The sequence below is a fragment of the Myotis nattereri genome, assembly GCF_964212035.1.
Source record: "Myotis nattereri genome assembly, chromosome: 5".
Taxonomy (NCBI): domain Eukaryota; kingdom Metazoa; phylum Chordata; class Mammalia; order Chiroptera; family Vespertilionidae; genus Myotis; species Myotis nattereri.
The window spans coordinates 41,416,998-41,428,429 of NC_138080.1; the positions used below are offsets into that span (position 1 = coordinate 41,416,998).

Here is an 11,432-nt window from a genome sequence, read left to right on the forward strand (position 1 = left end):
TTGTGTATATTTTTTTAATATGACTGAGAGGAGTCTGGCAGTGCTTATTTAACTTAGCCATGAAAAATACTTTCATTTAATATAAACCACTATATGTTCTTTTACATTTCTTTGAATTAGCAGCAGTCATTTTTATCTGCTCCAAACAACAGGGTTGAAATATGGATTAGGATAAACAGGCTGATGTTTTCCAATAATTTCCATCATTAAAGGTCCCAGGAACAGTACATACATCATGAGCCAAGGACAACTTCTTTTCTACCTCCTCCAGTTTGTTTATACAGTGTAACCTTGTCAGCACCTGACAGTTTCACAATCTGAGTTTATAACAGCATTGTTTGGGGGTTGCCTCCGAACTACATCATCATCACCCATGCACCACCCGATACTGTCAACCTGCTGATGAGCTAATTCAAAAAACTCAGCAGGTAAGGATGCTTATATGTCCTCTTTCTTTCCCTTAAGTGGCTCTTTTGTAAAGTCTTGCCTGGAAAAGGTAAACCAGAGAGATGGAAGCGAACGACCTGCCTGCAGATGATGGCCATTTGCATGAGGAGAATGGTTAAGTATCACGTTGATTTTTGCTTCTGGAATGGAAGAAGTTTCAGTCTCTGGAACCAAGTTTTGTTTCCAGAACTGAAGCAGTCACGTGTGCCATCATGGTTTGCTGACTGGGGCCATCCGTCAGGGGGTTCTTTCCCACCGGAGGTGTGACGGGTTTTGCAATTATGGATTTTTGTCTATTTGGTTCAGTTCATGGATGGGAAGGCATGACAGTGAACCGGAAAGGAAAACGATGGTCCTTGTGACAGCCCTCGTTTGTATCCATACCTGAGTCATAAACATCCATAAATCATCAAAATACCAAAACCACCAAGCGGATGAATTTAACCTTAAAGCAGCAATCTCCCCATAGCTACTGTGGATGATTAACTGGTAAGAATATGAAATAGTCATCTATGAAAGAGAAGGAAAATATAGACCAAATGGAGAATTAGCACCATGTAGGAAAGAAAATAAGGCAACATAGAGGAGACAAAAATCTAAATGTTCTCTTTTTCCTACAACTTGGAATATATTACTAAAGGCCTAATAAACTTCCAATATTAATAACAAAATAGTGTAACTGGACTGTGCCTAACAGCGTACAAAAAACTTTTCACATTCTATGGCACTTGATAATATTTTGGGGTACATTAGGCTATTCTATTATAACATGAAAAAATATATAATAAGCAAATTTAGAGACAAGTTTAAAATTAGGTTAGTAAAATGTTAACGAGGCTACCCTACAGATGTAACTATTCCTAACGGTTTCTCTTATTCTTATATAAAGTAATTTAAATCATTTAACAAATTTTAACAAATTATTTAGCACTTAACACTTAAACATGCAGATAGAAATATAGGAGAACACCAATGTCCACACTGGGACAGGATATAAAGTCAGAAAATAAGTACATATAGTTCAATTTTAAAGGACCTAGAACCATAATTTTCAAGTGCCCAAAATTCCATATACCAACATTAGACAGATTTTCCCAGCCCATCACAGGGAGCACTGACTGGACACATGCCACGAGGTGCAAACCAGGACAGGTTTCCAATGAACAGATATGACCCAGAAACAAGGGAGGAGTGGTGAGCTGAGCTACATGTGCTCAGGTCCTCTTTCCAAAACTACCCGTCAGAATTCATCCCTTCATCTCTCACTAGGAAGTAGCAGGAGCAGAGCCCAGGAGTGTCAAACTAAAGAAAAACCTTCCATTTAGAAAGATATATCTGAAGTTGCTAAAAAATATAAAATAAAATATATTTCCCATACCCAAGCAAGATACACGCAGGAAAATGGTGTTAGGGCAGACCTTCAGTATCAGGGATTCATCATGTAAACAATGAACAGTCGTGATTTTGAGTACAGAGTGCTGTTCTTATGTTAGTTCATTTAACTTTATCCTGCACTTGTATAAATGTATCATGCTATGGTCTCAGAACAGTTAGCTAAAAATACAGGGCCCTTTTCCTCACAGAATCCATGGGTCAGGGTAGGAAATGGATAACAAATACATAGCGTGCCACCCAGAAACAACGTCTAGTTTTATGTGTGTATGATAGTAGTAGTGTACAAACAACACAAACCTAACTAGCACATCAACAGAGCTCAGTGTCAGTAATGGGGTAGGATACGGAATGCAGTGATCACACCTGCCTGGAGAGATCCGGGAGATTACCGGGGGGTGGAGGTGAGCTAAAGGATGAGTATGGTATCACCAGCTGCAACAACAGCAAGGAAGCACAATTCACAGAGTCGGAATAATGTAGATATAGACACACATTGCGGGGGACAGACTGGTGTGGACAGTGAATTGGAAGAGAAAGATGTGGATGCAGGCAGGAACACCAACAAGGGGGTGATTAAGATAGTTCAAGCCTGGGGACTGACTATAAGGGTTTGCAGCAGGATGCAGCAGCACAACTGTGGTAATGGAAATACCTTATGAAGGAAGGATTCACCAGTGGGTTTGGAGGAAGGAGAAAGTTTAAGAAACAAGAGGAATGAAAAGAGCATATTTCAAGCCTGGATGATGATGAGGGGAAACATCCTTTGTACAGAGTAGGTAGGCTTTCTATATAAAATGTATTTCATATACATGGCTGAAGGGAAATGGCTTGAAATAAAAACTGGTAAGTCATTCTTTTGCATAAAGACTTGTGAAGAATAGACAGATGAAAACTGAAGTTCAGAGGAGTTAAATAGCTTGTCAGCAACTAGAATATACAAATCAGATTCGATACTTGCTTACACTTATAGGAATTCAATAGCAGGTCATTCTCATGAATATCATAGGTTCTCTATGTTAGGTCAAAAGTCCTCTCATTTGTTAAGCTGGGGCTGGCAGAAAAGGTCACCCCATTCCCATCCTTGATGGTTCCTAGGACTCCTTTTCCCTGCTATCAGCCAAAGGAGGGAAACTTTTTTAAATCCATGTCTGGAATCCACACTTTCTCCATTTCCATCACTTTCCCTGCTCTGGCAATAGAGGTCCTGCCATGGTCAGTTCAATGCCAGTGTAATTCCAAGAGACTTTAAGATACATATTATATTCTCTAGAAATAAATCTCTGATTCATTCTTATACTCCTCAGCTGGCTTGGCAGATGCACAAAGTCTTTAACCTTTCCCCTCATAATCATGCACATTATTATTTCATTTTGATACAAACTCTGACCCTCCAAATACCTTTTTCTTCCTGATCTATTTATGCTACCTCTCAGCCTAGCTTTTTATATTATTCCCTTTTTTTGGAACTCATAAGTGCTTTTTGGAATAAGAAAGTCTTTTGACTTCTAGCCATAGTTTTTATCTCTAGAGTCATCCCCCTCCCCCCAACAACTAAGGTGATGCCCTAATGGTATCTTCTAGAATGTTTTTTTCTCGGCTATACTTTGTCTTTTTCATAAGTTCTGTCCAGGACTGTCAGTTTTGCTTCCTTAGATCTGGATATGTAAAACTGGGCTTTCTCTAACCTGAGTTTCTTTGACCTTGCTCACAAGGCCTCCTAAAGGCTATCTGTAACCTCAATATTTTAGGTCAGAATATCCAGGATTCTTCTATCTGGAAGAACACATAAGTAACTGGAAACAGCAGTTGCCTCTGAGAAGAGAACGGGGGACTAGGGGGGAAACAATGAAAGGTAGATTTACTGACTATAATTTGTCTGGTTCCTTTTTAAATTTTTTACCAAGCAAACAAATAAGTAAATTAATTATTTAAATCTAAAGAACCTATATGGAATCTTTACAGCTGGTTCTGCTCCCCTCTGCCATTTTCTTCCCCAAACAAAATTTTTTTCTTATTAAAAAAAGGGTCTTCACATATACCAAATCCAATTTCCAAACTTCATCATGGGAAAGAAGAAATTGATGTTGATTGAGCCTATGTAATGTTCTAAACACTCTATTGCCTCATTAATCCTAATAGAGACCCCAAGCTCACAGTTTTCCAAGGCAGGTATTACTTTACAGGGAAGGAACCAAGCTCAGAGAGGTTTAGTCTTTGCTCCCAAAAAATAATGAGAACTAGAAATGGTAATGGAACCCATGGTGTGTGGCTTCTAAGTTCCTATTTTGTTTTGCTTTGTTTTCTCCACCTATAACAGTATCTACAGTGTTCAACCCAATGTTCACATGCTACACTGTTCTCTGGGACCTCGCCATCTCTTAAGAAGAGAGATATTTTGCCGCAGACATCAATATTTTTTTCTTTTATGCAGCACTTCTCCTAGTGGAAACATCATTCACTCACTTTCTCTAAACCAGGGTTTCTCTAGCTCATTAATACTGACATTTGGAGCCAAACAAGTCTTTGTTGGGGGAAGGGAGGGCGCCGTCCTGTGCAATGTAGAATGTGTTAGTAGCTTCCCTGGCCTCTACCCATGAGATGCCACAAGAGTACTGTTGCACTCTTATCTCAAGTGGTGACAACCAAAAGTGTCTCCAGGCATTGCCAATTGTACCCTCAGGAGCAAAGGCACCCCAAATTAAGGACCATTGCTCTAAACAAATGTTAAAATTAAAAGTTGATCCACATCCAACCACCAAGGAAAGTGTGATTTAGAAAAGATAAGTCTCTTGCTCCACATCTGAAATTATGACGTACTGGTATGGAATTCGAACTCAGATCTGACCAACTCCAAGCCCATGCTCTTCCTGCTGATCATAGTCTGAGGCAGTAAGGTGCTCTCACAGAAAGCTTATTGCCCTCACTGTAAAGAAAAACCATGTTTAGCAGTAACATGGCTAGAAAAAAATGTTAGAAGAAAATGTTGTATAATCGATATATCAATGTGAAACAAGAACACTTGTGTAAGAAATTTCTCTCTATTCTTTATTTTCTGAATTATTTTTTATTCTTCCTGAGATATTTTAAGTCACTTCTCGAGTTTTAATACACACACTTTATTTTTTATGTGATCTCTTCCCTCTGGATTGCATTTATCACCAGAAATCTGAGAGCTGGTTAATAAAACCAGGTACTCTGGGAGGACCAGCATCCATCCATGTTTCTTGGAAGGAAATTATTAATTCTTTCTTCTCGGGACATAATGAAGAACAAGCATCAAGGTGGCAATTGCAAAGAGTCGTCCACATTTTCCCTTCAATGACATGCTGTGTTGGCAGAAGCTGGGAGATGCCATGGAAACATGAGTCCTCTCCAAATTGATACTTAATATGCTCATCCCAGGAAACGATACCGAGGGCAACGACTCTGGAGCAGGTTCTGCCTGGAGATAGCTGTTCCCATCAGCTGCTCCTCACATTGGCAGCCACCCCATATGGCTCCTACCAGCTGCTTGAGACAGCAGCCTCTGGGTCTCCAGTGCCTCATTTCATCCAGAGAAACTCTCCTGTGACTGAAGAGTAAGGAGGCTCTCACATTTCCACTAAAGACAGCACCGAAATACCTCTGCTGGGACCTCCAGGGACCAAGAAAAAGGACGTAAAATGTTTCAAAACCCTCTAGACTACACTGAGCAGCTAGTCTCTGTAACACATATAACTGCCTCCTCCGCTTCCTTCATCTCCGCACAGATTTCATTCAGTGGAAGAAGAGCTCTCACGCGGCCCTTTACTGCTCAGTGTGGCATTTAGAGCATCAGCTCTCCTAGCTCCAGCTCTGTCTGACCTCAGGTCTCTAAGAGACTTACCAAGAACCCCCACTTTTCTTTCGCTATGCTCTCATAAAGTACGATAATAGCCCACGTGCAAAGCAAGCCATAAGAGCATCCTGGCTAACCCATACTTTGTCAAGGAATAAAATTCAACTCTTACATGTACAGGGAAGAATCAAAAGTTGGCAGCAACTAGCTCCACCTTTCCAGCCTGAAATCCTCCCTTAGATAAAGCAAACTGTCCACTTGAGGGCAGTTGAACCTAATAGAGAAGCTCTGGCAAGACGTCAAGTAACTAAAGCACCGCCTTGCAGTAAATTCAATGAAGCCAAACTCTGGCACATAACCCTAAGACAAGACAAAACCTCTAAGTAATCTAATCCGTTGTTTTTGCAAAATATGTAAGGGTGAGGTGAAGAAATGCGAATATCTGGAAGACTCAGAGAGAAAACACAAAGCTAAGCCCAAGTATCTATGGCAAGTTGACTCAAATCCTTTTTGAAAGTGGATGCAAATAAGTAAAGCATAGGAAATATAGCCATATGTTGTAATAGTCAAATATTGTGATAACTATGCATGGTACCAGTTGGGGTAATGGAAATAGCAAGGGGAATACTATGTGAAGTACATGATTGTCTAACCACTAAGCATACACCCAAAACCAATGTGTAATAAAAAAAAATTGTTTAAGTGGATGTAAAATAAATTCTTAAATAAATCACATTTGGAAAAACAGTTCCAAATTCCTCAAAATGCCAAACAGTTACCAAATGACCCAAAAATTCCATTCCTTATATTCTAAGAAATCAGAAACACCAATCAGAAAGAATATATGTATCCTGATGTTCATAGCAGCACAATTTACAATAGCTAAAATTTGGAAGCAGCCTAAGTGCCCATCAGCACATGAGTGGATTAAAAAGCTGTTGTACATCTACACAATGGAATACTAAACTGCTATAAAAAAGAAATGACTCTTACCATTTGCAACAGCATGGAGGGACCTGGAGAACATTATGCTAAGCAAAATAAGTCAGTCAGAGAAAGATAAATATCACATGATCTCACTCATTTGTGGAATATAATGAGCAACATAAACTGATGAACAAAAATAGGCCCAGAGACAGAGAAGCATCGAACAGACCTTCAAACTTCAGAGGGAAGGCAGGGGAGGGTGGGTGGAGGGGCATGTAAGAGATCAACCAAAGGACTTGTATGCATATAAGCATAGCCAATAGACACAGACAATAGGGGGGGGTGAAGGCCTGCTTTGGGGGGCAGGGGTGGGCTGGGAGAAGCTGATGGGGGGAATGGGGGACATATGTAATACTTTCCACAATAAAGAATTTTTTTAAAAAGATAAAAAATTTCCATTCCTAAGTATATATTCAAGAGAGATGAAAACATATGTCCACACAAAAACTCTGTAAATGTTCATAGCAGCATAATTAATAATAACTGAAAAGTAGAAACAAACCAAATTTCCATCAACCAGTGAATGAGTACTAGTAAACAGAAAGTAGAATAGCCATATAATAGAATACTATTCAGCACAAGAAGAAATGAAGTATGGATACATGCCACAACATAGACAAACCATGAAAAAGGCAAGTCACAAAAGATTATATATTGTATGATTATATTTATATGAATAGAAAAATCTAAAGAGCCAGGAAGTAAATTAATGGTTGCCTAGGACTGGGGATGGGCCCAGGTTGGGGGAAAGTGGAGAAGTGACTATAATAGGTACAAGGTTTCTTTTTCAGGGTGATGAAAATGTTATAAAATTGATTGCAGTGATGGTTACATAACTCTATGACTGTACTAAAAGAACATTGAATTAACAATTTAAGTAGGTAAATTAAATGATATGTAAATTTTGTCTTAGTAAGGCTGTTAACAAATAAACAAAAGCAAAGCAAATGACTAGAAAGGTACACAACTCTCTTGAGTCCAGAGGCAAAAAGACAAACTCTGACACTTGGATTAGTCCCATTGGCTATTTTGGAGCAAATATCAAGAACAACCTTGACACACAAAAGAACAAAAGCTCTGAATTCCTTTACCTTTGTCTGCTTTACAACATTTGAAAGTACATAAAAAAAAAGAGTTTATTCATGACCCCTGTTGTATTTTCATTATATTGAAAATACATTTGATCTAAGTAAGATATAAATACTGTTCCCATATTTTAAATTAATGAAATGTTTATTTTTATTTAAATTCCTTTCGAATAACTATGCCATTAACAATTAGCAAACATGCTCTCATCTGCAGTAGTTAAAATATAAAACTTCATGTCTCATATGACTTACATTTTGCAACACAGCATGCAGCATGTTGAAGTCAAAAAGGAAATGTCCTTTTAAGTACCCTTGGAAAGAACAGAAATATGGTGAAATTAGTAGTGTAGTTTAAAATTATTTGTGTAGTTTAAAAAAATATATAAACTTATAATGCACTAGAGGCCCGGTGCATGAAATTCGTGCATGGACAGGGGCCCTAGGCCTGGCCTGTAATCAGGGCTGATCAGAGCCTTCTGGCTGCCGGCCGGGGCCTTTCTTCATTCTGTGCCAACCCCTGGTGGTCAGCACACATCATAGCAAGTGACCAAACTCCCAAGGGGACAATTTGCATATTAGGCTTTTATATAGCTAGATACTATCAGATTCTCTCATTTTGAAGTATATTGTTAAAGATGAAAAATCCCTCTATTTAAGTCTATAAACTTATTATTGAAATCAATTTTAAATGGATCCACTTATAATCAACTCCCTATAGTATATGCAAATATAAAAAGGTATTTCCAATAAACATAATAAATCCCTATAAAAAATCCTCTTGTACATATGTAACAAGCATAATTATGAGCTTGCAAGTGTTCCTTTCTACAAGACATATGAGAATATTTTTGCAGTCTTAGACTATATATTAAAAGAATAGTTATTAGCTTAAAAGTTAAGAAACTGGACTTTACAAAAAATGAAAATTCAAAGGACATTAATAACATGAATATACAAGCAACTGACCAGAAAAAAACATCTATAATACACATATCTGACAAACAACTTGAATCCAGAAAACATGAGTAGTTCCTACAACTTGAATAATAATAAAAACAAACAACTTAAGTTTTTCTAAATAAGACACTTCTCAAAAGAAGATATCCACAAGCCAACATGAAATGTTGTTCAACAGGAGCAGTTATCAGAGAAATTCACGTTAAAGTCAACATAAGATACGAATTCACATACATTAGAATGGCTAAAATTCAAAGAACTGACAATACCAAATGTTAACAAGGATACGGAGCAACCGAAACCCTCATATATTACTAAGTATAACATGATACAACCCCCTGGGGAAATTTTTGACAGTTTCTTTGAAACAGCAACCTATCCTCTAATTTAGTAATTCTACTCCTAGGTATCTTACTCAAGAGAAATAAACACATATGCCTGCAAAAATATTTTACAAATATTTAAGGCAAATTTATTCATAATTACCAAAGAAAAAGTAGCCTAAAATGTTCATTTCTATGGTCTGAATATTTGTGTCCCCTCCTCTCCCAAATTTGTATGTTAACACTTAAATCTTCAAGATGATGGTATTAGGAGGTACAGTCACCTTTGGCAGGTAATTAGGCAAACCCTCAGGAATAGGATTAGTGCTTTTATAAAAGCAGCCTAAGAAAGCTCCCTTGCCCCTTCTGCAATGTGACAATAAAATAAGAAGCCAGCAATCTGCAACCCAGAAGACAGCTTTCACCAGAATCTGACCATCCTGGCACTGTCATCTAGGACTTCTAGCCTCCGAACTGTGAGCAATAAAAGTCTTCTGTTTATAAGCCACCCATTTAGATATGCTGTGATAGCAGCCCAAATGAACTAAGACATCCATCAAAGGAGAATGGATAAACACTGTTTCATACGTTTTCATCTCTTGCCACTATGTGATATGAATTCCTCAGCATCATCTTTCAATTTACTAATTTTCTCTCTGACTAAGTGCCACCATCAATTTATCCAGTTGAGTACATCTGTTTTACCTCAATGATTATATTATTTATTTCTAGAATTTCTAACTTGTTCTCTGATATATTCATTTCTTCTTATTTTAGCTCTGTTCCTTCTTTCATAATTGTTCTCTTACGGATGCTAATCCTTAGCTTTTTATACTTCTGAGCTTTTTAAGCCATCATCAAATGTATCTCTTTCATTTTCATTTCCTTGTTGTTGATTTTGTTGGCTATTTTCCTTAATACTCACTTTTCTGATATGTTTTAGTAATCTGACACATAGACTCACTTGAGAATGTGTTTCTCTTTACCTGCCTCTTCCTCACTTCTACGTACTTTCTTATCTTTAGCAAATCTCTTACCTTTAGCAAATCTCTCCCTGAAGCCGCCAACCCAGGACCATGCCTTACATTTGCCGGTGGGCCTTCTACCCCCTGGAATAGGACAGATACTGCAGGGCCAGTGGACAGCTTAGATTTGGTTGGGAGGCTGCCTTAATCACTTCTTTCTCCCGTGGTAGACGTGGAGTTTTATTATAATCCATAGACCAAAAAGTTGCAGCATTTTTTTCAGCTTCCTCTTCTGAAGAGTGAAACCTCATCACAGGAGGTACAATCACCTTTGGCAGGTAATTAGGCAAACCCTCATGAATGGGATTAGTTCAGTAATTAAAATCAACTTTAAATGGATCAGTACTAACTGATCTAAACAAGACACAAGTAGTGTTCCCATAATATTTTAAATTAATGAAATGTTTGTTTTTAAGAAAGATCAGTACTAACCTTTCCCCTCCAAGAGGTCATTTTAATCCTGGAGGAGTCTAAATCTTAGTAGTCGTTAGCCCTAAATACTGTTTTGTTTTATTGTTCCTTTTACGATCTGTGGAAAGGTATTCCTAGTTTAAACACACCTATACATTTTAAAATTTTATGTTATATGTCAATTTTCTGGTTTTGGAGCAGGGTCTATATAAAAAGTGATTGAGTTGATGCGCTAGAAGGTCACTCCTGGCCTTTGCTATTACAGATTAAGTAGGTAACTCATTTGACAATCTATCAACACAGGAACTCTTTCTTAGTAAGCTTCCTGCCCTTGGTGCCTATTATAGGGTCTGGCTTAAATTAGATGCTTTTTAAACATTTTAGGAAATAACAAATAAATGAGCAAATAAACAGATTGTTACAGTTAGAACCAAGTTTGGTTTTTTTAAAATATATATTTACTAGAGGCCTGGTGCATGAAATTTGTGCACTGGGGGGGGGGCGGGGTTTGTCCCCTCAGCCCAGCCTGCACCCTCTCGCAACCCAGGAGCCCTCGGGGGATGTCTGACTGATGGCTTAGGCCCACTCCCCATCTAAGCCATCAGTGGGATATCCTTAGCGCTGCCACAGAGGCGGGAGAGGCTGCCACCACCGCAGCTGTGCTCTCCCGGCTTCTGGCTGAGAGGTGCTCCCCCTGTGGGAGCACACTGACCACCAACTCCTGCATTGAGCGTCTGCCCCCTGGTGGTCAATGCACGTAATAGCGACCAGTCGTTCCACCGTGTGGTCTATTTGCATATTACCCTTTTATTATATAGGATTGATTTCAGAGAGGAAGGGGGATAGAGAAATAGAAACATCAATGATGAGAGAGAATCATTGATTGGCTGCCTTCTGCATGTCCCACAATGGGGATGAAGCCCACAACCTGTGCATATGCCCTGAACAGGAATTGAACCATGACCTCCTGGTTCATAGGTGG

The 11,432-nt window shown here is 38.5% G+C and overlaps 1 long non-coding RNA gene across 1 annotated transcript in view; it reads right to left on the bottom strand.

Annotated features, from left to right (window-relative positions):
• The window catches only part of LOC308519024, a 289,305-nt gene extending 281,260 nt beyond the window's left edge, over positions 1-8,045 (bottom strand). The window contains exon 1 of the long non-coding RNA XR_013995975.1: positions 7,987-8,045. This is a non-coding gene — a long non-coding RNA (uncharacterized lncRNA). The remainder of the gene's footprint in view (positions 1-7,986) is intronic.
• Positions 8,046-11,432: the final 3,387 nt, after the last annotated feature.